Raw genomic sequence first — 27,543 nt, forward strand, 5'->3', positions numbered from 1 at the left:
GGCTCTCTTGTGTAATAAAAATAGAAACAGGCCTTGTTCAAATTACATTCTCTTGGCAAGAGATTTGCTTGCCTGATCTCTGATAGCAGACTCCAGATCCTAATCAACAGAGACAATTCACCACTTGAAAAGGATCTGTTTCAGCCGCCTTTTTTGCACCACTTGGTGTCCTTTGACCTTCTCCATCTCTGGAGCCTGTGACTGGTAGTTTTGTTCTAGCCACGACCATGGCAACCAGCTCTGTGTGGGCTTGTAAGACTTCGCGCAACCCAGTTAATATCATCCTCTTGCTGCCTGCTGAGGTTCAGCTGTTGCAGACCCATGGATGTATGGGACTAGTTTATATCCATTCGAGCACAGCATATTAAAGGATTATAAGTAGCAATGACAAAGCTGAATTCTCTAGACATCATGATCTTAAGCCATGGAGAAACAAAGATTCTAACCTCACCATTTCTAATAGCGTAGTATTTTACGCTGAAGCTTCTCTGGCGCAATTATCCTTATAATTGCTCATGGACTCACCTCCTCCATGTATTTCTGTCTGGCTAACTCAAACTATGAACGCACCCACAGTCGTATTATATTACTATCCCGAGGACTTCAAATCCTATTCCCATTAATAACCTTTTGATGATTCACAGCAAACCTTACTAACCTTGCCCTACCTTTATTTAGTAAAATGTTCCCTTGATTACAGCATTTATTTATATATACTTAGAATAATGGCAGGGTCAGCAACCTGATTCCACTTTAAGTTTGTGTACTTGAGGTTAATATTGTTATCTGTTATGTTATTAAAACTAATATGATAATTTTATTTAACTAGTTGTGTTCGTAAATGGTTCCTTTGGGCTTTGTATGCAGTTGGAGGAAGTTGAAATAGCTGAAGACAAGGCTTGGTAGTGACTCTTGAAGCAGGTTGGTGAACACAGTCATCACTGCCACAAGAGACAGCATCAACATGTCGATAAAGGACAAATACAAATCTAGAGAGAGAGAGAAATGATGATAGCAAGGGGACAGATATTTATGAAGAGACAGAAACGAAAATAATGTATTATATTGAAATAAACTTGTGCTTAACATCAAAAAATTAAAAATGATATGACAATTTTTTTTTCTTTATACTATATGCTGTCTTAGGACAAGGATTATTATTAAACTCATAAAACAGAGTAAATAAAAAATACCTAAAGACTTAGAAAAGACTAGGTGAGGCTCTCTGAGACCAGGTCCCTACCCACTCATGATTCAGCATAATTCGAGAAATACTTAATGAGCTTCTACTTTATGCTACATTATGTTATCTTAGGTAAAAAGAGAATGCAGATTAAAGAAATAATTTCACACCATGAAGAATTTACATGCTGAAGATAAGACAAGCACAAAAATATTTTAAATAGTAAGTCAAGTATGATAAGTGTCAAAAGAGGTACAAATAAAATTCTATTTAACTTCCAAGTAAATTAAATCAATTTTGGTTGGGGATCAAAAAAGACTTCATGATAGACAATTCACACACACACACACACACACACACACACAAACACACACACATACACATAAATGATAATGGCCAATAAATATGTGGAAACATATTTAGCCTCAATAATAATTGAAAGAATTTGAATTAAAATAAATGCATCAGGAAGAAGCAATAATTCTGTCTATGTCAGTGTTCTATCTCTTTATAACTCCTTCTTAGCTCTTTTTTCTTAAAAGAAAAAAGTGGCTAAACTCATTGGTCAAATCCAAACAAACTGATTAGAATATATTGACAAGTAGGAAGAACAACTATAAAATGGCGTATGATCTGCCAGCTCCTGTAAAATTGTAATATTCTGCTCAGGAAGGTTTTCCTTTATCGCACCACCTAAGAAAGCTTTTCATATCACTTTCGATTATTTTACTTTGAATTACTTTGCTTAAAACCTTGAGATGGTAGGAAATTGCATTTTATATGAGGAGGCTTCAAAAAATTCATGGAAAATTGAATTAAAAAATTAAATTAAATTAAATTAAAATTAAAATATGTATTTTATTTCTCAGCATAAGCTTCATCAAGTTAACGAGCCATTTACTCCATCCCTAAATAACTGAGTCCTGGGAATTTAACCATGTCAATGTACTCATATGTATATATACACACACACACACACACATATATATATACATGAATGATTTCTACCTTTGTTTGTATGTATATATAAAAGACTACAGCTCTGACTTCAGAGCTCAAAGACAAGCCTTTCTAAAAACCCAACATTTAGGTTCAGAACTCAAAGACCAAGCTTTCTGAATAACACAATATATTATTATTATATATTGGCACCTTTTACAGATGTTTTAAAATTAAGAAAGAAAACAAAGGTAGAAACAGCCAAATCAGAATTGTAAGGTGGATGCTTAATGATTTCTTGTCAGAACTCTCATAGAAACAGATAGCATAAATAAAAAATAATCACAACTCCTGGAAATGAAGAAATGCAAAATACACTGGGAAGTCTTAGCAAAAGAATCGAACAGGTAGAAGAAAGAACTTCAGAGCTCAAAGACAAGGCTTTCTAATCCCAAATTATTTATGTATTTATATATACACACACATATATGTATATGTGTGTATATATACACAAATACATATATACACACATAGTGTTATATATACATATATACACATACTGTATATATATGTGTATATACATACATATACATATATATACACATACTGTTAACTAAAAAAAATGGGCACCTTTTACAGATGTTTTAAAATTAGGAAAGAAAACAAAGGTAGAAGGAGCCAAGCCAAATCAGGATTGTAAGGTGGATGCTTAATGATTTCTCATCAGAACTCTCATAACTTTGTCCTGGCATGATAAGGGAATGAGCAGGAACACTGTCATGGTGGAGAAAGACTCCTGGTGAAGTTTCCTGGGGGTTTTTTGGCTAAAACGTTGACTAACTTTCTAAAAACACTTTCATAATAAGCAAATGTTGTTGTCCTTTGGCTCTCTGGAAAGTCAATAAGCAAAATACCTCAAGTATCTGAAAAGCTGTTGCCATTATCTTTGCTCCTGACTGATCTGCTTTTGGTTGGACAGGACTATTTTCATCTCTTTGTAGCCATTGCTTTGATTGTGCTTTGTCTTCAGGATCATACTGGTAAAACCATGTTGCAATTCTTCATCTCCTGTTACAATTATTTGAGGAAATGCTTTAGTATCTTGATCCCACTTGTTTAAAATTTCCATTGCAATGGCAGCTATTGTTGGCAGTTGATCTGGGTGCAATGGTTTTGGCACCTGTTGAGTGAAAAGCTTGTTCAAATTTAATTTTTAGTCAGAATTGTGTAAGCTGAACAATTGAGATGTCTGTAGTGTTGGCTATTGTTTGTGCTGTTAATTGTTGGTCTTCTTCAATTAGCGGACAAATAAGACTAACTTTTTCTTCCCAAATTTAATGTGGATGGTCTGGTGCTGCAGGCTTCATTTTCAACAACATCTTGTTCTATCTTAAAATGGGTCAATTAGTTGGTTAGACCACTGGTAGATGAGAACTTCCAGCTGAACTTTGTAACAGTTTTTACCATACATGAAGTTTCCTGGACAGAATCCAGGAGAGGCAGCAAACAGGGAATGCAGATATAAGCACAGAAGCTGTGGCAGATGGGGAGGTACGAAACTTGAAAGCCCTCCTTGCTTTCTCAGTGGGGAAGCTGGTAGCCTGGGGCAAGTTCTCAACCCTGTTCACTGACTGCCTGGAAATAAACTTGGTACTGTTATGGGGGCATGGCGGGAATGAGACTGGCCTTTCTGGCTGTGTGGAAGCTGGGTGAGGCCTGTCACTGGTGGCTTTCCCCAACTTCCCTGCAGCCATGTACAACACAACAAAGGCAGCCATAATCCCCCTGGGAATATAACTCCATTGGCCTGAGAGCCACACCCTAATCTCCCACAGCAGCTGCAGCAAGCCCTGCACAAGGAGAGTCTGAGCTCAGACATGCCTAACCCTCCCCCACCTTATGGTTTTTCTCTACCTACCCTGGCAGCCAAAGACAAAGGACATAATCTCTTGGGAGTTCCATGGCACTGCCCACCATCTGAGAAACCCTAATACTTATCCAGGTAACCCTAGGGCAAGCTTACATCCACCCTATACTATGGCAGCTGATGCTCTCTTGAAAGCCTCACCTCCTGGCTGGAGGTCAACAAACAAAAAACTAGCACACTAAATAAAACTACAACCAAAGACCCTCACAGAGTCCACTTCACTCCCCTGCTACCTCCAATGGAGCAGGAGCTGGTATCCATGGCTGAGAGACCTGATTGTATCACAGGACTCTTTGCAGACATTCCCCAGTACCAGCCTGGAGCCCCGTAGCTCTTCTGTATGGCTAGATCCAGAAGAGTGACAACAATCACTGCAGCTCAGTTCTCAGGAGGCCCTATCCCTAGGGGAATGGGGAGGACACCACATCAAGGCAGCATCATGTGGAACAGAAGAATCCGAGCAGCAGTCTTTCAGTCCAGGATCTTCCCTCTGACATAGTCTACTCAAATGAGAAGGAACCAGAAAAACAATTCTGGTGATATGACAAAACAAGTTTCTTTAATGTCCCCCAAAAGATCACACTAGCTCACCACCAATGGATCCAAACCAAGATGAAATCTCTGAACTGCCAGAAAAAGAATTCAGAAAGTCAATTATTAAGCTATTCAAGGAGGCACCAGAGAAAGGTGAATACCAACTTAAAGAAATAAAAAAAAAATGATACAGAATACGCCTGGGAAAATCTCCAGAAAAATAGATAGCATAAATAAAAATAATCATAACTTCTGGAAATGAAGGACACATTTAGAGAAATGCAAAATATACTGGCAATTCTCAGCAAAAGAAACAAACACGTAGAAGAAAGAACTTCAGAGCTCAAAGACAAGGCTGTCTAAATAACCCAATCCAACAAAGACAAAGAAAAAAGAATTAAAAAATGAACAAAGCATCCAGGAAACTTGGGAATACATTAAACGACCAAACCTAAGAATAGTTGGCGTTCCCAAGGAAGAAGAGAAATCTAAAAGTTTGGAAAACATATTTCAAGAAAACTTCCCTGGTCTCGCTGGAGATCTAGACATCCAAATACAAGAAGCTCAAAGAAAACTTGGGAAATTCATCACAAAAAGACATAGGTAGGCACATAGTCATCAGGTTATCTAAAGTCCAGATGAAGGAAAGACTGTTAAGAGCTATGAGGGAAAGACATCAGGTAACCTATAAAGGAAAACTTATCAGACTAACAGTAGATTTCTCAGCAGAAACTCTACAAGGTAGAAGGGATTGGGGTCCTATCTTTAGTCTCCTTAAACCAAACAATTATCAGCCAATAGTTTTGTATCAAGCCAAACTAACGTTCGTAAATGAAGGAAAGATACAGTTTTTTCAGACAAACAACCACTGAGAGAATTTGCCACTACCAACCCAACACTGCAAGAACCGCAAAAGGTAGCTCTTGAAACAAATCCTCAGAATACACCAAAATAGAACCTCCTTAAAACATAAATCTCACAGGACCTATAAAACAATAACACAATAATAAAAAAAACCCACAAGGTATTCAGGCAACAAATAGCATGATGAGTAGAATAGTACCTCACATCTCAATACTAACTTTAAATGTAAATGGCCTAAATGATCCACTTAAAAGATACAGAATTGCAGAATGAGTAAGAATTCACCAACCACATATCTGCTGTCTTCAAGAGACTCACCTGATACATAAGGACTCATATAAACTTAAGGTAAAGGGGTAGAAAAAAATATTCCATGCAAAGGGATACCAAAAGCAAGCAGGAATAGCTATTCTTATATCAGACAAAACAGACTTCAGAGCATCAAAGTTAAAAAAGACAAAGAGGGACATTACATAATGATAAAAGGACTAGCTTAACAAGAAAACATCACAGTTCTAAACATATATGCACCTAACACTGGAGCTTTCAAATGTATAAAACAATTGCAACCAGACCTAAGAAATGAGATAGATGGCAACAAAATAATAATGAGGGACTTAAATATTGCACTGGCAGCACTAGAGAGGTCATCAAGACAGAAAGTTGACAAAGAAAAAATGAGCTTTAAACTATACCCTCGAACAAATGGACTTCACAGATATTTACAGAACATCCTACCCAACAACTGCAGAATATACATTCTATTCATCAGCACATGGAACATTCTCCAAGAAGACCATGTCATAGGCCATGAAACAAGTCTCAGTAAGTTTACCAAAATTGAAATTATAACAAGTACTCTCTCAAACCACAGTAGAAAAAAATTGGGAATCAACTCCAAAAGGAATCCTCAAAACCATACAAATACATGAAAATTAAATAATCTGCTTCCTCTTTTTTTTTTTTTTTTTTTTAAGATGGAGTCTTGCTCTCTCTCCCAGGCTAGAGTGCAGTGGCATGATCTCAGCTCACTGGAACTTCTGCCTCCTGGGTTCAAGCGATTCTCGTGTCTCAGTACTCTGAATAGCTGAGGTTACAGGTGTGAACCACCACTCCTGGCTAATTTTTGTATTTCCTTTAGTAAAGACAGGGTTTCACCATGTTGGCCCAGCTTGTCTTAAACTCCTGACCTCAGGTGATCTGCCCGCCCAGCCTCCCAAAGTGCTGGGATTACAGGCATGAGCCACTGTGCCTGGTCTCAATAACCCGCTTCTGAATGATCATTGTGTCAACAATGAAATCAAGATAGAAACTAAAAAGTTCTTTGAACTGAATGATAATAGTGATACAACCTATCAAAACTGCGGGGATACAGCAAAAGCAGTGCTAAGAGGAAAGTTCATATCATCAAATGCCTACATCAAACAATCTGAAAGAGCACAGATAGACAATCTAAGGTCACACCTCAAGGAACTAGAGAAACAAGAATAAACCAAACCCAAACCCAGCAGAAGAAAAGAAATAACCAAGATCAGAGCAGAACTAAATGAAATGGAAACAACAGCAAAAAAATAGAGAATGTAAATGAAACAAAATGCTGGTTCTTTGAAAAGATAAACAAAATTGATAGAATATTAGTGAGATTAACCAAGAAAAGAAGAGAGAAGACCCAAATAAATTCAATTAGAAATGAAATGAGAGATATTACAACTGACACCACAGAAATGCAAAAGATTATTCAAGGCTACTGTGAACACCTTTACATGCACACACTAGAAAACCTAGAGGTGATGAATAAATTCCTGGAAATATACTACCCTCCTAGATTAAACCAGGAAGAAATAGACACTCTCAACAGACCAATAACAAGCAGTGAGATTGAAACGGTAGTAAAAAAAACTGCCAACAAAAAATGTTCAGGACCAGACAGATTCACAGCTGAATTCTATCAGACATTCAAAGAAGAATTTGCACCAATCCTACTGACACTGTTCCACAAGATATAGAGAGAATCCTCCCAAAGTCTTTCTATGAACCCTGTATCATCCTAATACCAAAACCAGGAAAGGATATAGTCAAAAAAGAAAACTACAGACCAATATCCCTTATGAACATAGATGCAAAAGTCCTCCAGAAAATACTAGATAACCCAATCCAACAGAATATCAAAAAGATAATGTACCATTATCAAATGGGTTTCATACCAAGGATGCAGGGATAGTTTAACTTATGCAAGTCAAAAAATGTGACACACCACATAAACAGAATTAAAAACAAAAATCACATGGTCATCTTAATAGACACAGAAAAAGCATTTGACAATCCAGCATCACTTTATGATTAAAACCCTCAGCAAAATAGATATAGAAGTGACATACCTTAAGATAATAAAAGCCATCTATGACAAACTCACAGCTAACATAATACTGAACGGGAAAAGCTGAGAGCATTCCTGCCGAGGACTGGAACAAGACAAGGATGCTCACTTTCATCACTTTTATTCAACATAGTACTGGAAGTACTAGCCAGAGCAATCGGACAAGGGAAAGAAAGAGCATCCAAATCAGTAAATAGGAAGCCAAATAGTTGCTGTTCACCAATGATGTGACTGTATACCTAGAAATCCCTAAAGACTCATTCAAAAAGCTCCTAGAATTGATAAATGAATTCAGTGAAGTTTCAGGATACAAATTCAGTGTTCACAAATCAGTAGCACTGCTATACACCAACAGCAACGAAGCTGAGAATCAAATCAAAACACAACCCCTTTTACAATAGCTGCAACAGAGAAAAACATATTTAGGAATATATATATAACCAAGGAGATAAAAGTCCTCCACAAAACACTGTTGAAAGAAATCATAGATGACACAAACAAATGGAAGCACATCCCATGGATGGGTAGAATCAGTATTGCAAAAATGACCATGCTGCCAAAAGCAATCTATAAATTCAATGCCGTTCCCATCAAAATACCATCATTCTTCACAGAGTTAGAAAAAACAATCTTAAAATTCATATGGAATGAGAAAATTGTCTGCATAGCGAAAGCAAGACTAAGTAAAAAAAAAAAAAAAAAAAAATCTGGAGGCATCACATTACCCAACTTCAAACTATATATACTATAAGGCTGTAGTCACCAAAACAGCATGATACTGGTATAGAAATAGGCACGTAGCCCAATGAAACAGAATAGAGATCCCAGAATAAAGCTAAATACTTACAGCCAACTGATTTTTGACAAAGCAAACAAAAACACAAAGTAGGGGAAGGACACCCTATTCCACAAATGGTGCTGGGATAATTGGCAAGCCACATGTAGAAGAATGAAACTGGATCTTCATCTCTCACCTCATATAAAAATCAACTCGAGGTGGATCAAATACTTAAATCTAAGACCTGAAAGCATAAAAATTCTAGAAGATAACATTGGAGAAACCCTTCTAGACATTGGCTTAGACAAAGTCTTCATGACCAAAAACCCAAAAGCAAATGCAACAAAAACCAAGATAAAGATATGGGACTTATTTAAACTAAAAAGCTTCTGCATAGCAAAAGAAATAATGAGCAGAGTAAACAGACAACTCACAGAGTGGGAGAAAATCTTTGCAAACTATGCATCCAATAAAGGACTAATATCCAGAATCTACAAGAAACTCCAACAAATAGCAAGAAGAAAACAAACAACACCATCAAAAAGTGGGTCAAGGACATGAATAAACAATCCACAAAAGGAGATATACAAATGGCCAATAAATATATGAAAAACTGCTCAACATCACTGATTATCAAGGAAATGCAAATCAAAACCACAGTGCGATACCACCTTACCTCTGCAAGAATGGCCATAATCAAAAAATCCAAAACAATAAGTGTTGGCGTGAATATGGTGAAAAGGGAACACTTTTACACTGCTAGTAGGGAGTAAACTATTACAACCACTACGGAAAACGGTGTTGAGATTCCTTAAAGAACTAAAAGTATATCTACAATTTGATACAGCAATCCCACTACTGGGTATCTACCTAGAGAAAGTCATTATACAAAAAAGATACTTGCACACACATGTTTGTAGCAGCACAATTTGCAATTGCAAAAATATGGAACAAATACAGAATGAGTGGATAAAGGAAATGTAATATATATATATATGTACACACACACACACACACACACACACACACACCATGGAATACTACTCAGCTATAAAAGGAACAAATTAATGGCATTTGCAGCAACGTCGATGGAACTGAAGACTATTATTCTAAGTGAAGTAACTCAGGAATGGAAAACCAAACATTGTATATTCTCACGCGTAAGAGGGAGCTAAGGTATGGGAACGTAGAGGCATAAGAATGATACAGTGGACTTTGGGGATTCCGGGGGAAAAGGTGGGAGGGAGGTGAGGGATAAAAGACTACACATTAGGTAGAGTGTATACTGCTTGGGTGAAGAGTGCACCACAATCTCAGAAATCACCACAAAATAACTTACTCATGTAAGCAAACACCACCTTTCTCCCAAAACCTATTGAAATAATTTTTTTTTTTTAAAGAACAGTGACCTTGAAAAACATTAGTCCATTTGTAAACTGCTGATTTCTTTGGCGACATTGTCCCCATGAATTTTTCATAAAGCATCAATAATTTCACGATTTTCCACCCAAGCTTCATCATAAATTTGGTGTTTGTTCCTGCTTCAATTTTAGCAGAATTCATACTGTTTTGATTGGGACTCTTTTCAAAGTGGTGTCTTTTCCTTATTAGTGCCTCAAATAGATCTTGTTCAGAGATCTTGTAACAAGTTAGCATGAACATATCTCGGTGCAAAAATTTTTAAATCCATGTATAGTTTTTATATTTATGTTCCCTGAACTTTATATTTTCTAAAGTTTATATAATAAGTATTTATTAGGTTTTTGTTTTTCTTTGAGACGGAGTCCTGCTCTGTCGCCCAGGCTGGAGTGCAGTGGCGCAATCTCAGCTCACGAAACCTCTGCTTCCTGGGTTCAAGTGGTTCTCCTGCCTCAGCCTCCTGAGTAGCTGGGATTACAAGCATCCACCAACACGCCCAACTAATTTTTGTAATTTTAGTAGAGACGGAGTTTCACCATGTTGGCCAGGCTGGTCTCAAACTCCTGACTGTAGGTGATCTGCCTGCCTTGGTCTCCCAAAGTGCTGGGATTACAAGCATAAGCCACTGCGCCCGGCCTATGTTAGTTTTAATAAAAGAAAAAAATATTTTTAATAGATCAAAATAATAGGAAAGCTCTTATAAAGGAGGTGGTGTGAAGATCAGTCTTCAGGGACTAAAGAGAGTGAAAATGGAAAATGCAGAGAATTCCAGGTACACCTGGTTTCTCAGAGGAGCCCTGTGTTAATAAGGGTGTTAGTAGAGGAAAAGTGGCCTTGAGTTTCTTAATCAAGTTTATGCATAAGCATTTAAGTTAGCAAATGTTTTCAAAGAGAAGAATAACCTGGTCTGATGTTAATCTGACATAAGTCAGAGAAAGATGACTTTAATTTTGCCTATGTAGAGTTTACATGGGATTTAGAAGTAGAGAGACAATTACTTTTGAGAAAAATTAAGTTATTGTGAAAATGTAGTGAGTGCAACCTCTGTGATTGAGAAAAAAAAAATCAGTCTTAGGGAAAAAAATCAGCATTTAAGGAGAAGTTAAAAAAATGATTTGGAGAAGGAAACACAAAAGCATCTCTTGTAAGTACAAGGAATATATTGCATTCCAGAAAATAAAAGAAAACTTAACATGTTGCTGAGAGGTCAAAGCAGATGAATAGTGAGAAAAACTATATTGGATTTGGTGTTTAGGATTTATCCATGATTTTACTAAGTTGGCAGCAGAAGCCAGTTGTAAACTGTTAATACTGTGTAGATGTGAATCAAGGTTAAGAGAGGACTACCTTTTAAGACATTTGATCATCCAGAAGTGTCATTTTTAAGATAAAGGGACAAGGGCATTAGGTATAAGGAAACAAATCAGTATCAAGGAACATACTGAAGTTGTAAGGAAGAGAAAGGAAAAAGCTGGAAAAAAAAAAAAAATCCCAAAGGGGTGTTAGTAGTGAATGGGATTAAAAATGAGTGGAGTGGATTAGTTTTGGCAAAGAAAAAAGTCTTTTCCCCCTCAGCATAGAAAAGTATCCAGTGAAATTTTATAGACATAGTAAGGGATAGCAAAGTTGAGGGATTTTATTACATATGATCCAAATTTGCTTGGTCAGATGGGAAATGAGGACATCTGCTTGGAATAAAGATATTGAGTGGGATTGGGTATGTAAGGCAAGTGAAAAGGATTTGTAACAACGATTGTGGAAAAATGATGTAGAGCATTATACAAATACGGATGAAATAGTTTCCAAGTAGCAGGGTTACCCATCTGATCTTGAAGAATATGGTTTTGCAGTTCAGGATTGGCAGCTTCTCCAGCAGCACTTGGGATTCTGGGAGCATGATCAAGAAATAAAATGAATAGGTGGCATGTATGTGGTAATCTATAGTTTATAATATACAGTTACATATTGGGATAAACTGGCAGTTGGAATTAACTAGAATTAGAAATGAACTGAGTGGCAATTATGCTGTACCTTTAGTGGGTACCATCTTAAAATTATTGCCTCAAATGCACAGAGAGGCCAATGACACCATGCCAAGGGTGTGGGATGAGGAGCTTCAAGGTCATAATGAAGGTCAAGGGCACATTCTGCAGCAAGAGTGTGAAGCGTGTATGAAGTTAGGATTTTGTGGTCAAAGAGAAGAATTGCACTTTGTTTTACCACATATGCTATGGAAAAAAAAAATCCCCAAAACTTTTACTGGGTTATCTCAATTCTTGAAAAAAAGGTAAGATTTATTTTTACCGTTTATTTCTGCAAATATTTTATCATATATTAAATTATTATATTTAGTTGGGTTTATTGCTAGTCTTTGAAATGTTAAATAGTTTACATTAATCAGCTGATATTTCTGGCTTCTCTTTGATCAAATAATTATATCTATAGTTATATCTTTGTCCATGTCCATAGTTATCCTGGCAACTATATCTATTTATCTATTTTTGATTGGTCTTGCACTAAATCTGTACCATTCGTTTACGATAATTGATTTGATTACATATAGAATTCATATTGGAAATATAGTACACATTCTTTGTTTTGCTAAATAAAAATGCAAAATTCCTTAACATTTTAGGCTGTATTAATCATGCTTGATATGTATATGTTTATTTTATTTTGGACTTTATTAAATTAAAAAATAACTCTAATGGTTTGTCTTAATTGATTTTTTTATTTTATAGGTAGAAGTCATAGTAAAAATGATGGTTTTTCTCTCTTCATTTCCAATATTATTTTATTTCTTTTATAACCAATACTTTCGCCATTTATTGTAGATGCAGAATTTTCAAAACAAACGAATAATTTTGAGTTTATGCTTTTATTTAAAGGAAATGTCTTTAAAATGCTGATTCTGTATTTAGAATAGGTGTTCTTCATCTTATCAAATTAAAGAATTTTACAAAGGATGTATTGGGGTTTATTAGGTAACTCTTCCAGCCTAATTCAGCCATTTTGGGAATCCACTCCTTACCACGACCAGAAGGAAGGAGCATGTTATAGACCCAGGCCTGTGTTTACAGATCAAGTTCCTAACTTTCAGTTTGCCCACGCTTGCTTCGGTTTTGTCCATATCATAAATAGCAATCCCTATCTTCTGGTTCCTTTTGGTACCTAGTCCCTTTAGCACAATCTATGGTTGGCTGTTCTCCCTGCTCTGACCAGCTGCCTTTATTTGCTGACTCTGGCAAGTGCCTCTCTTTGGTTGCATGCATTCAAAACTAAACAGAGCTCAGCATCCTCTTTATAATGGCCCTAGGAACCCTCCTTTCAGTTTATGGCTCTCTAGGGCTTCTGGATGGGGCATAGTCGAGTCTCACAATCTGTTCCTAAATCTTTTCAGCATCTGCTATGATTATTACATTTTTTGTTACTTAACTAAAATGCTATTTAAAATGACCTCTTTATATTGGAAAATTTTTGCATTTCTTAGATGACCCAAGCTTAGTTGCAGTGGGTTATTTTGTCAAGTATTAATTCTATATATTTTTTAAAAAAGATTTTCATACCTATATTCATATATTCATAAGTAAGATAGAGTGTTTTTGCATGACATAACCAGATTTGGGTGGAAAAACACGTTTGACTCATGACATAATTTTGTAATCTTTTTTCTAGTCTTTGAAATATGTATTACAAGGAAATCATCAATTTGAATGCTTGAAGGATTTCTTTAAAGGGCTCGTCATGTTTAATTGACCTCCCTCCCCAACTGTGTTTGACAGCAGTTCTTGGATGATTTTCACATGGTCACATGAATAGTTCTCTGGTTTTCTAGTTTACTTTTGTCATTTCATATTAAAATTGATCAGAAGCATCACATTTATTTTGATTTTCAAATTTATTGAATTTATGTGTGGTATTGTTTAAATTTTAAATCAGAAAATTTTCTTATTACTCCAGCCAATTTTAGTTGTGTTGGTTGATTAAATAATAAAAGAATGTACATTTAAAAAATTTTTAGTAAAAATGCTTTAGCTGTACCCTATTAAAATTATATTCAGTATTTTCAACTTTTTCTAAATATTTTTCAGAAATATTTTTCTAAATATTTTTTCAATTCAGTTACTTTATTAGGAAATATTTCTTTTTTTGCTAAAAAATAAATATACAATAATTTTATAATTCATTTAATAGCAACTGGTACTATAAAATTTCTCTACTTCGGTTATCCATTCTTTAGACAATAGTCTGCAAATTAGCACTGTATTTTTTGCAAAAGTTATCACATTAGCTGTACTGTCAATTTTTCTTAAGGTTGACCAAAGATAACCTAGAATCACAGCCTTTTTATGATCACACAAAATGATATTAGGAAATATTTCAAAACATTTACAAGTGTTTTAATTTATAAATAAGTATAAATGAATATATTGTTATCAGAACACTAAAAGTAGAAATTAATATGTCCATATATGATATTTTGTGTGGCTTAGTAAATGATCATTTCACTAATATTGCCACTGAAAATTATATATATTTCTTGTTTGAAGTTGACATGTAATACACAGCAATTTTTTATTTTATTAATTATAGTTTCAATTGTTTTTTTTTTTCTGTTTGTAAGGTTGTCAGTTATGGACAAAACTATAATTACATTTCTGTATATTTCTCCTCTCATTGCTAAAAGATTTTAGTTAATAAATTTTCTGCACTATTTGCCATATATTATTTTCATGTATTTGCCTTACTATTTATCATACTTCTACAATTATACCCTGATTCTATCTTCCATAAGACTTCTGGTCCTATTATTATTGTTGTTGTTGCCAGTTCTGCTTTCCTCTTATTCAAGACCAATTTAGCTTCACATCAACTCTTGTTTGTAGCTTTTGCCTTATCAGAATATTGTTGGATTTGGTTTTTTTAGCCTCCGTGAAATCATGGGACTTTCAGTGTTAGAATTTATAAATGTATAGTCATAACCATTATGTGTTGCCTAATGTGTGACATTTTGCAATAGGTGAGCTCCAAGTGTATGAAAGAAAAAGCGTAATTTATGAGGCAGAAGCTAGTCTGTGGAATCTTCCAAACATGACATGAATTGTCAATGGAAAAATAGGGTCTCACTGATGTCTAAGAAAAATTAAATGTAAATTGTAATAAGGTGTATTTTTATAAGTATGCATGGTATACTTTTAATAAAGTATAAAATAGTAAAGTAGTATTAATTAAAAATACTACATATTTTCTTCTTTGATGGGAATTATCCAAAAATTGTGTAAAATGTTTCAGAATTCCTGGGTTGTAGGACAAAAACCTGTAGCTATACTACAAACAGTGAATATGTCAGTATGTGAAGGTTCGTGTTTTATGCATCACAACTATCACTAATAACATAAATTTTTTTTTTCATCACTTGTGCTGGAGGAAATACTGAATAATCTTTCTCTTCTCTCTGTAGAAAATGATAGTTAAAAAACATTGTTATACCAGAAGAATTCTATATCTACTGAAGAAATTGAATTCATAGTTAAACATCTCCAACAAAGAAAGCTTCAGACCTAGATAGCTTCAACAGCAAATTTTACCAAACAATTTAAAAAGAAATAATATCAATCATATACGCAACCACTTCTAGAAAACATAAGAGAACCAGCTCATTTTATGAGGCCAGTATTATCCTGGTTATAAAACCTTACAAAGACATAATAAGAAAAATACAACTACAGACCAGTATCTTTCATAATCACAGAAAAAAAACTCTTCAGCAAAATATTAGCAAATCAAATTTAACAGTATAAAATAATGATAATACAGTATGGCCAATAGGTTTATGTTGAGATACAGGATTGTTTAAACATTTGAAAACTCCATCAATAAAATGTATATCAAAAAAAGAAAAAATCATAGGATCATTTTTTTAAATGCAGGAAAATATTTGACAAAAGTTAACAACTATTTATGAGAAATCTCCCAGCAAACTAGAAATAGAAACTTACTTCATCTGATAAAAGACATTTACAAAACACCTACAATTAATAGCATACTTAAAGGTGAGAGATGGATTTCTTTCTTACTAAGATTGGGAACAAAGTAAAGACTCTCACTATTCCTATTTAATATCATAGTAAGTCCTGGGCAGTGCAACAATACAAGAAAAAGAAATAGGTAGCATACAAATTGGAAAGGGAGAAGTAGCATTATCTCTATTTACATATGCTGTGTAATTATCTATGTAATTGTAAGAAATCTACCAAAAAAAAAAAAAAAAAGAAAAAAACTCCTGTAAGTAATAAGTGAGTTTGGGAAGGTTGCAGGATGCATGGTCAATATACAAAAATAAATTATGTTTCACTATAATGGCAATGAATAATTAAGACTTGAAATAAAAAATACCATTTGCAATAACACCAAGAATACTTAGGTATAAATTTATCAAAATATATACAGATTCTATATGCTCTGGGCTGGGGCAGAGTACATCTGTCAGTGTCTCAGTGAACACATATTACTTAATGGTATGTCGATCATGAAACAAAGATTTATCATGATAAACTGAAAATTGAAAGGAACTAGGAATATGTAACAGGCTGGTTACAAAGATTTGAGAAAAAACATAGCAATAAATTTTTAAAAATTTGTGGTGATAAAGCATCTGCTGATCATGAAGCAACAGAGAAATTCATTGATGAGTTCGCTAAGATGATCACTGATGAAAATCTGGCACCAGAACAAGTCTATAATGCTGATAAAACATTACTATTTTGGTGTTATCACTCCAGAAAGACAATAACTACAGCTGATGAGACAGCTCCTATAGGAATTAAGGATTCCAAGGACAGAGTAACTCTGCTGGGATGTGCTAATGCAACAGGCATGCCTAAGTGTAAACTTGTTGTGATAGGCAAAAGTTTGCGTCTTCGCTGTTTTCAAGAAGTGAATTTTTTACCAGTTCATTATTATGCTAATAAAAAGGTATAGATCACCAGAGATATCTTTTCTGATTGGTTTCATAAACATTTGGTACCAGTGGTGCATGCTCACTGCAGGGAAGTTGGACTGGATGCCAACTGCAAGATTCTGTTAATCCTTGACAAATGTTCTGCTCATCTTCCAGCTGAAACATCATAAAAAATAATGTTTATGCCATGTACTTTCCACCAAATGTGACTTCATTAATTCAGCCATGTGACCAGAGTATTCTTAGAATAATAAAAGGTAAATATAAAACACTTTCTTGACCAGCATGGTAGCAGCAGTGAACAGAGGCCTGGGTGTGTAAGGTTTTCAAGAGAAGTTTAGCATGAAGGATACCACACATGCTTTTGCCAATGCTTGGCACACAGTGATTGTAACTGTATTCAGAAATGACGGGGTACAAGGTAATGACTTTGAAGAATTCCTTAAGTCAAGTGAGAAGAAAAAGTCTTACCTCCTTACATGTGCAAAAAATCTCCCTTCAAAGTCTGTCAGTAAATGGAAAGAAATGAGGTTCTAGTTATTCATTCACTGATGGATGGTCAAGTAGCCAAAATGGCTCTGAATCAAGGTAATCATATTAATGAAGACAAAGAAGATGTTGCTAACACTGCAGAGAAAGTACCTACGTATGGCATGGTGAAAATGTGAGATGGGCTTATTGAAGGACTAGAGCAGCATGTATGTATAACAGAGATCATGTCAGTTTATAAAATCAAAGAGAGGCTCCTAGGACAAAAACTGTTGTTAATGAGGCAGAAGACTCTGAAGGAAATGTTTTAAAAAGCCATCCAGCTGAATACCTCCTCATCCCTAGAGGACTCACTTCCTGGTTCCGGATTCTGATATTTCTTCTCACCAAAAAAAAATAAAATACAGTGTACAGTAACCTTTTAATCAAAATACGGCATTGTAGGTGGAGACTGGAAGCCTGCCCTTGTTTGTTTTTGCATCACATATTTTATTATTCTTATTGATTAATAGCCGACAGGCATTCTAGTGATAATACTGTGCCGTTTAGTTAACCTGAGCACATTATCTTTTCTCTGAATTAATAGTATGTCAATTTTTTTGAGTGTTAAATGCTTGTGTGTGAATATGCACACAAAATTCTTGCTTTTTTACATACATAAAAATAGCATATAAAAACATACATATAAATAGCGTATAAAAATTCAGATTCAGGAATGCTGATGATGCCAAACAACCACAGATTGTCCACATGGATGGCTGAGATAGAGACGTGTTTGCTTTCTGATAGTTTGATGTACACAAACTATGTTTCACGCATAAAATTATTTTAAAGTATTGTATAAAATTATTTTCAGGCTATATGTATAAGATATGTGTGAAACAAATGAATTTAGTGTTTAGACTTGGGCCCCTTCCCCCAGATTTCACATTATCTATATGTAAATATTTCAAAATCTGAACAAATTTCAAAATCTGAAACACTTCTGATCCTAAGCATTTTGGATAAGGAATACCCACCCTCTATAGAAAATAAGAAATTATGTATTTTATTTGGCTTTTTCTCTTTTTATCTATTTATTTTATCCCTGACTCTTCTTCTTGTATATATAAATGTAATTTAATATTCTGCAGCTGTTCTTTTATGACTTCATTTTAGCAAAAAACTTTGATAATCGCATTTATTAACAGTGATATTTTCCTCTTGATATTTGTTTTCTCATCTCTGCAAAGGCTCGATATCAATTCAACAATCATTATACATCTTTTCAATAGTACTATCTTCATGTCTTTTTTTTCTTAAATTCAATTGTCAATTCTCTTGAGTTTCATATTCAAAATTTTTGTACAAGTTACTTGTTTAATACATTTTTCAAAGCTTTGGTGAAACCTAAGAATGTCTTTCTGTTGTGCAATCAGATGAATAATAAACTTGTTCATATGCAGTCAATAGGAATAATATATTATTCACAGACGTTTCTAGGAACAACGTAGTCAAATCTATTACAATAATGCCTAAAATATGAGTTCTGAGAAGAACTTGAAGGCCTGCTCTAAAAAGGGTTTATGTCACTTTTAGCAAATTGATATTGTGATACTTGGTGCTTTTGTTTAGGGAAATTTTTGGTTATTTACCAAAATAACCAATTTGTTATATCTTAGGTGACTGAGATATCCAGATAAATGTAGTTTTACTGTAATATTTTCCAAATGTATCCTCTTAGGCCTATACATGACGACTTGGTTGATTTCACTGCATAAAAAGAGGAATCTTTGGCATAGAAACTGAACCTTCTTTCTCACCTCTCTAAAGTTGAAGAGATAATGAATATAGCACTTAATGCTAATTCATTCTGACAGTCTTGGTGAAATCTTGAAGATGAATGTTTCTCAGGGAGCAAGGGTTCTGAGCCCCATGAAACATGCTGGGGCTTCTAGAAGTTCAAATGATATCTCAACATGGCTCAATTAACTGTTCACAAAAAATATTGTTCATCTTCTGGATAAAAATCATGAGTGCCACATTTAAAGTGGAAGAAATTTTATGTAAGGCTCAAAAAAAAAAAAAAGAATAACTATCATGAGACAGTTTTACATGGAAAAAGAAAATAGTGAAACTCAAGGTCACTTAGAAAAGATTCTAGTGCCAAGGCAAAGAACGTCACAGACGGTTTCTCCTAAGGGAGGCACTTTTTTTTCCTGGGCTATATTTAGCATATAAAAAAGTTCTAGTTGAATAAAAAGCTGCAGCTGTTCCAGTAACTACTAGTTAATGAGGTCATTAAGGATCAGTGATGTGGTTTGTCTAAGACAAAAAGAAATGAAAAATATTAGTGAATAAGGAAAAATAGAGAATAGTTGCATACTGTATAACTTATCAGTTTAACTGATTTTACCTACTGTCATTAATATAAAAAATTTGAAGGCACAAAAGGAAGATAAAGGAAAAACGGGTAACAAGATCCTGAGCCAGCTCAAGAGTTTGGGATGGTGGGAAACATGAATAAAGGTGAGAGCATAGCCTCCCAGGGCTTGTCAAGGAACCCATGTATAGAAATCAAGGAAGATGAAAACATTTTAACTGTATGGATCAATGTATCACTAACCACTCATTTAGTGTGATATTTTAATGGGTGTTGGAGTCAGACAAAGCAATATTTGAATCACAGCTCTACAACTTACAATTTTGTATGCTAGGGTTATTGGGAAGATTAAAATGGAGTCCTTTTCTGTATCAGTCAAGTTTTTTAAATGAATATATTATGAAAATTCAGCCATGAGTGCCTGAAACGTCAAGGAAACTCTTACATAACAAGAATATTGGACATAGGGTCATTCCAGAGTTAATTAATTCAGCGACCTCACTGTGCCATCAAATCCTCTGCTTCTTTCCATCTTTCTCCTCTGCCATTCTCATTGTTTGGCTTTTTTTTTTTCCTTCAAAAACTGACTGTCACCAAGAGGTTCCTGCAGATCTGAGATGCATACGAAGGTGAAAAATGTGCCAAAAAGGAAATGTTTCTTACTAAGCTCATAGTATCAGTGAGGAAAACCTTCCCCAGAATCCCGACAACAGATGTCCCCACTGGTCTCGTTGTCCAGGACTGTGTCAAATGCCAATCCCTGGCAAGGGGAATGAGATTATCTCAATGAGCTGGAACTAGTCATGATACTGTCCCCATATCTGGAGCAGAGTCCAGCACCAGAAGGTACATGGTGGGCCAATACTCAAACACATTCTGTTTTTATGGAAGAAGACGGCTTCTCAGACAGGCAACAAAGGGTTTCTATTGGTATGTGATACTCTAGTCAAGTGCTTGACATAATCAGCACGAGATAATTACTAGATATCATTACAACTTTAGAAAACAAATGTTTAATGAATGTTTGGTGTATTATCTAAAAAATTCAAATTTGCTATAAATAATAAGATAAACAGATAAATACAATTTAGTGATATGATCTAAATATTTTCATCTCCCCCCTCAAATTCATGTGTTGAAATCCTAACCATAAGGTGATGCTATTACAAGGTCAGGTCTTTGGAAGTGATTAGGTCATGGGTGATTAGGACAGAGCCCTCATGAATGGGAACAGGAACCTTATAAAGGAGGCATGCGGCAGTTCAATCACCCCGTGTGCCATGTGAGCTTATAGTGAGGACATGGTCTTCTATGGACTAGGAGGAGGTCCCTCACTAGAGGCCAAATCTGCTGGTGACTTGATCTTAGACTTCCCATCATACAGAACTGTGGGAAATAAATTTCTGTTTTTCATAGACCACCTAATCTATGGCATTCTGTGATAGCAGCTCAAATGGACTAAAATACTCAGCGTTGATTGTAAGTAAAAATAGTCTCTGAGGCATGCTAGACATAGATTAAATGAAGTAGATACTCTCTAATGTTCCTTTAGTAAACATCACAGGAATTAATAAAGAGAGCATATGTGTTGAAGATAGGTACAAAGAGGGGAAGAACCAAATAAAGTCATTGAATATTTATGATTTTCAGGTTATATCACTTTGTGCACCTGTTGGTGGCATTCATTCGGGCCCTATATATGCTTTCCCAAAACAAATGGATCAAAGTTATGGCTGCTCAGCTAGTTATTGGTGAGTTTGAGCTATGGCAAGTATACTTGCTCTTGTGTCTTCTGAATAGAAAAAGAGCGTTTACTCCCAGCACCTTGTTATCTGCTAAGCCAACTTGTTCAATCTCAATTATGGCCTTTATAATCACACTGGTTGCTGTGCTGAGGTTGTGGGGAGGCAAGAGGCCGGGAAGAGAGAGAGAAAAAGAGAGAAGACAGGATACATAAACATTGGCCTGACAAAGGACTCATGTAGTGTGGCCATTCTACTCCACTTGAATGATGTCCTAAGTGCTTTAAGTTGATTCAATAAGCTGTGTGATTTGAGTGTCTTAATTTGTTCAGTGAATCTTTCTCGAATAGTTTGTCTAATAGTAATAAACTAAGAGGCTATAATATCATGTCAATTTTCTATTGAGACAATAAGTTTACATAGAGAATAAAAGAGAGATGGAAGGAACATTAGAGAGTACCTACTTCAATTCTAGTATTTTATACCATAGAAATATATAACCATGGAGGGATTTAAAAATTTGTGGCTAATCATGTCTGAAGCATATGTAATATGACAGTAATTTTAACACTTTATTTTAAAACTGATATTAGTTCATTATGAGTACAGAATAAAAGGAGACAAGTTGGAGTTTTAAAAACATTTTAGTTACAATTCATATGATAATTCTGTTCCTTCTATAATATAGGGTATTACTTTCTGATGAGGGTATGGTATCTGATGATTTATCATTTTTTCTGACATCCTTATGTAATGCTTTTACTCCATAAAATCAGAACTGTTTGGTCTGTCTTATATTCAAATTGTGGAAACTTCAGGGAAAGAAATCTGATTTGTAGTTAGAGATGTATTTTGGTCCATACAGCTCAGTAATTTCATGCATTGCTCTAAACACATAGCAATGATAGACAAATTAAAAAAAAGTTAACCCAAAACTGAACAGATAAATCTTATTATTGACCAATGACAAGAGGGCTGACCTACTGGGCTTTGGATACACAAACCTGTAGGAGTAGCTTTGAACTCTGTTCCCACAGGGTAAAGTGAACAGGTATGAGGGCTTTATATGCTATTTGAATTCTGCAAATAGGAGGACTCTAAGTGCATGAAAGAAGCCTTTGAAAACAATCATGGTTTCTGATAGCTTCTATGGCTACAGATTTTAGTAAGCCATAGACTTAGAGGACCCACAGAGACCCTGTGATCATGAACAAACCAAGATGCCCACATGCTCTGTGTCCAGATCTCACAAATGGACTAGGAGATGACCCAAAATGCCACTACAAGACCTGCTACTGGAGAGACAGCCCTTGGGTTGGGTGGAAGAAGCATAGACAAAACACATATAAGATCAAAGTTATAGAAATTCTCTGATCCAAGCTAAGCTCATAAACAGAATTCTAAAATTCATGAAGAAACTTAATAATAAGCAAGATAGTAAACAAAATATGTAGTAAGCACATAAACTCATTGTAGATAAAATTAATTTTAAGAAACAAGTTAATAATATGTATATTTAGATGTTCTCTGCAATAGGCCAACTGGTCCAAAACTAGCCACTCAGCTTAAATGACTATAAAATAGGACAAAATATACAAAATTACTGCTTTCAGCCTTGTGATTAAAGGTGTAAGACAGTGATTCCCAGTGGTGGGCAGTATATGATGCAAGCTGTGTGGTGTCCTTGACTTTCTGTTTGGAGGTACTTTCTAATCTACTGTACAAGCATGTGGAACTCAAATAAAGCACAGAGGGTTTGCTGAGTTGAAGTGCAGAGATCAAAGTTTGGGCTAGTGAAACAGCTGGGATGTATGAAGAAAGTTATCAGAGAGGAGAACACAGCAAAAAGAAGGAATTTGTGAAATCTAACTTACACATTCTCAGGGCAAGGCTCCACAGGAATAGGCTATATATATATATTTATATATATATATATAGAGAGAGAGAGAGAGAGAGAGAGAGAGAACCTACCAGGGAGCTAAGAACACAGCAATTTCAATAGCTTGCAAAGGGCCGGAAGCTGTTGCAAACTTTAATTTTGACTAACTGGATGGAGGAATATCAGGAGACACTTGGGATTTCAGTAGAAGTTTCAGGCAGGCCATCACTTAGGAATAGGGCTAACAGATCCCTAGAGTAAAGGCAACTCTAGACCATGCTAACAATGTTTGAAAACAGGCCTTGAAAGGATTGAGCAGAGCTACATGTGAGTGAACTGCCTACCAGAACAAAACAAAAGTTAAGGAAGACAACAAAATTCAGACATGCCATGCAACAAGGCAGTACTCATAATGTCCAGCATACAATAGAAATTACTAGATATGCGAAGAAGAAGAGGAGGAAGAAAAAGAAAAAAACAGTGGTCCATAGCCAGGAGAAAAAATAGTAAAAAAACAGAGATTTAGCATTATGGAAATGATGAAGTTAGCACACAAGGACTACAGAATAGCTATGCAAAATGAATATAATAAGGAAATACAAAGGTAATCTCAGCAGAGAAAATGAAACCATATAAAAGAACCAAATGGAAATCCTTGAATTGAAAAGTACAAAATACAAAATGAAAAATACTATTACTTCTACAGCTGTAAACCTTGGTGTCTGTTTGGTTATAAATAAACAATTACATAATCCCTTCTAAGTGAGCATAGAAACGAAAAGTAAATATGAAAATTTACGGGTTATTCATAACACTAAGTCCTTGGAATCAAGAACAAGAAAACAGACAGAAGTTAAGCTAACTATTCTCTCAGCCCCTCTAACTCTGACCACAGGGCTCTGTGTCTCTGTTTTCATCTACATATGTGCTTCAAACTCTCTCTCTCCCTGTAGCATGATTTTCTCTGCAAACATGGTTGCCCCATGTCATCCAAGTTTAAAGATTCAGTTGCAATATAAGCTAAGGAAATTATTTTCTCTCAATTTCAATTCCAAATTCCTATGGAAAAGAATCTAAGTGATCAAACTGAGATCAGATATTTATATCTGTCTTAATTTTCTACAGCTCTGGGGACCAGTTAGTGCTATCTGAACAAACGTGACCACCAATGCCACTTTCAAAGATTTTTTTCTGAAAGAAAAAATACTCATTGAGTGAGTCTACCCTACAAGTCAGCATTACATGGACATCAATATACTTTGGTAGTTAGTTCTAAAAAGCAAAATATGCATTTCATGCCTTTTTAAAAATTAGATACAGTAAATATCATATTATCTGTATTGGCAAGCTTTAAACCTTTTATAATGTATGGGAAATTACCATGTTCTCATAAAAGTTAAAAAAATAAGTTATGCAATAAAATGGATAATCAATCTTTGTGTATTTTTTTTTTATTAAGAAGATAAAGATAATGCTTCCTTTCCTTGGGCATAATAACTATATAAACCACTTACTACATCTTCATGTCAAGTGACCCTGCCTTCTAGGGTCTGATTGTCAAATGTAGATAAAAGCAACAGAAAACTAAGGGTCATAAATTCTAGCCACACAAGGCTGGAGCTATGGACTTTTCTCAAGCTGGTACATTTGTCCACACTTTGTCTGCAGGGCAGACTACAATCCCTTGCTGTATGGCTTTTGAACCTAATAAGAAGCTAGTAAATACCCTGGGTTACCAAAGAAAGCGTTATTCTAAAGCGTGGGGGAATAAAGGAGACATACTGCTGACTTCCTGATTCTCCTCTTTGTTCTTGTTTCATTGATCTGAAAAAAAAAATAGAGGATGTCAGAAAAAGTTGAAACCTATTCACGGTTGTGAAACTCTCTAAGAGCAACCTTCAAAAAAGAAATAATAGGAATTAGGGTTTAGAGATAGTATGTATACATTTAAGAAACTAATAAGAAGGGTGGAGGATGGGTATGATGAACAGTGCATACCAGCAGGATTAATTTAAGTAAAGCCCTACTAGTTTAGATGAGAAAAGAACATATTCTTAAGATCTTTGCTGGTTGGAAAGATGGACTGTGCAGAGTAAGAAGAGAATTGACATAATTCAATTGTTTTTATGGGTTCAGATGCCCAGAGGAGTGGAGACTTGGGGCTACAATTTTAAAGGGTGGGTGAGATTCAATCATTTTGGCCTCACTATTTTGCCATGCTTACCATCTGAGATCACTTCCCCTTTTAAAATTTTTTTGTTTTGTTTAGCTTTGCTTTGTTTGCATGTTCAGCAATGCTGGGTATTATGGCTTCATTTGGCACTAACAGTGACCCTCAACTGTAAACGGAATGTAACACTGCCCTTTTGTGAATCACTTTGGGCTCCCCTTATTTTGCAAATGGAGAGTCTTGACTTCTAATAAAACTTAGGAAATCCTTAGCAAGGGCTTTATTGTCTTATTAAAACTCCAGTAATTAGGGAAATCGGTCAGCCATCATCTCACTTTTGTGTGTGTGCTCTCCCACTATGCCAATTTGTCCATTCACCCATGGATTTGACATGTTCACAGGAATTTCTGCCTAGAGCAGTGAGAAAGTTGAAGCATGGATTCTTATTAGACTGATAAAATTAGACAGGACAAACCACTTAGAAAAATTCATTAGGAAATAACACTGAATAAGAAAAGAAATGAGTAATTATTCTATAATCGTTCTGTTATTCTATAGCAGACTTTTAAGAAAACAACTGACTTGTTAAGTGTCAAAGCATTTATTTTTGAATAAATTATTCTCTCCACTCAGTGAAACTTACTCATATGTCAATGTAAAATATGGCCATCTTTATAGAACAAAGGATGATATTCAAGTTGCATTATAATCTGCCTGTTACTGTTACAGTGGTTAGCATGATAATTTCTATTTCTGTACTTGTACCTAATACACGGTTTTCAAAGCATTATCAAATAACACAAATAGCTAACAACATAGGAAAAGTTATAAAATTATGATGCATGAAGTTAAATATTTTCAAAGAATGCTAATTGATCAAAAAGTGCTTTTTACAAAATTATGATTAAAAATAAGTACACAACCCTAAATACAGCATGATGCTAATTATATATGTGTGTGTATATATATATCTATTACTATCTTGTTTTAGTTTTTATATCTATTTCTCCACCTATAAATACAGCTATATAGTCTAGAAAGTTATACAGTTGACCCTTGTATAACGCAGGGGTCAGGAGCACTGGCTCCAGTACAGTAAAAAAATCCACATATGACTTTTGACTTCCCAGAAACTTAACTACTAATAGCCTCCTGTTGGCCAGAAACCTTACCAATGACTTCAACAGTCAATTAACATATATTCTGTATGTCGTATATACGGTGTACGGTGTTCTTTCCATAACATAAGCTTCAGAAAAGCTTAAGAAGATTATAAGGAAAAGAAAATATATTTAGTATTCATTAAGTGGAAGTGGATCATCATAAAGGTCTTCATCCTTATGGTCTTCAAGTTGAGTAGACTGAGTAAGATGAGGAAGAAGAGGTGCTGCTCTTGCTGTCTCAGGTGTGGCAGAGGAGGAAGAGGTGGAGGAGGTGGAAGGGGAGGCAAGAGAGGCAGGCACGCTCAGTGTAACCTTTATTTAAACAACTCCACGTATAAGTGGACCCAAGCAGTTCTAACCTGTGTTGTTCAAGGTTCAACTGTATACCAAATGTTGAAGGTAAACAGTAGAATTTTTATTTTTTTATACTCTTTCTAAATTATTTATTATCTATTAATATAACCAATGAACATTTATTTTGTTAAAAAATTGTTATTTATAACTTAACTATAATAACTTCTGTACATTTGCTAATACGATGGTTGAAAAGAATGAATCTTAAGAAAGTTGAGTTGAATCCCAATGGCAATCTATTGCTATGTGAGGATAGCACAGAACTCTGCCTCCAATGTTTGGCAAAAATAGTCTCCCCTGACTTTTTACAATGACTTGCTCTCAGATTTAAACCAATACAGTATTATCAACTTTGGATTTGGCAAACGTAGAGCTCATTTTCCTAATGATTGATAACATGAC

General features: G+C 35.0%; 1 pseudogene; it reads left to right on the forward strand.

Moving 5' to 3' along the window:
- The first annotated feature begins 227 nt into the window (after positions 1-227).
- The window catches only part of LOC105530321, a 33,878-nt pseudogene continuing 6,562 nt past the window's right edge, over positions 228-27,543 (forward strand).

Source organism: Mandrillus leucophaeus, unplaced genomic scaffold (genome assembly GCF_000951045.1).
Source record: "Mandrillus leucophaeus isolate KB7577 unplaced genomic scaffold, Mleu.le_1.0 Scaffold81, whole genome shotgun sequence".
NCBI lineage: Eukaryota > Metazoa > Chordata > Mammalia > Primates > Cercopithecidae > Mandrillus > Mandrillus leucophaeus.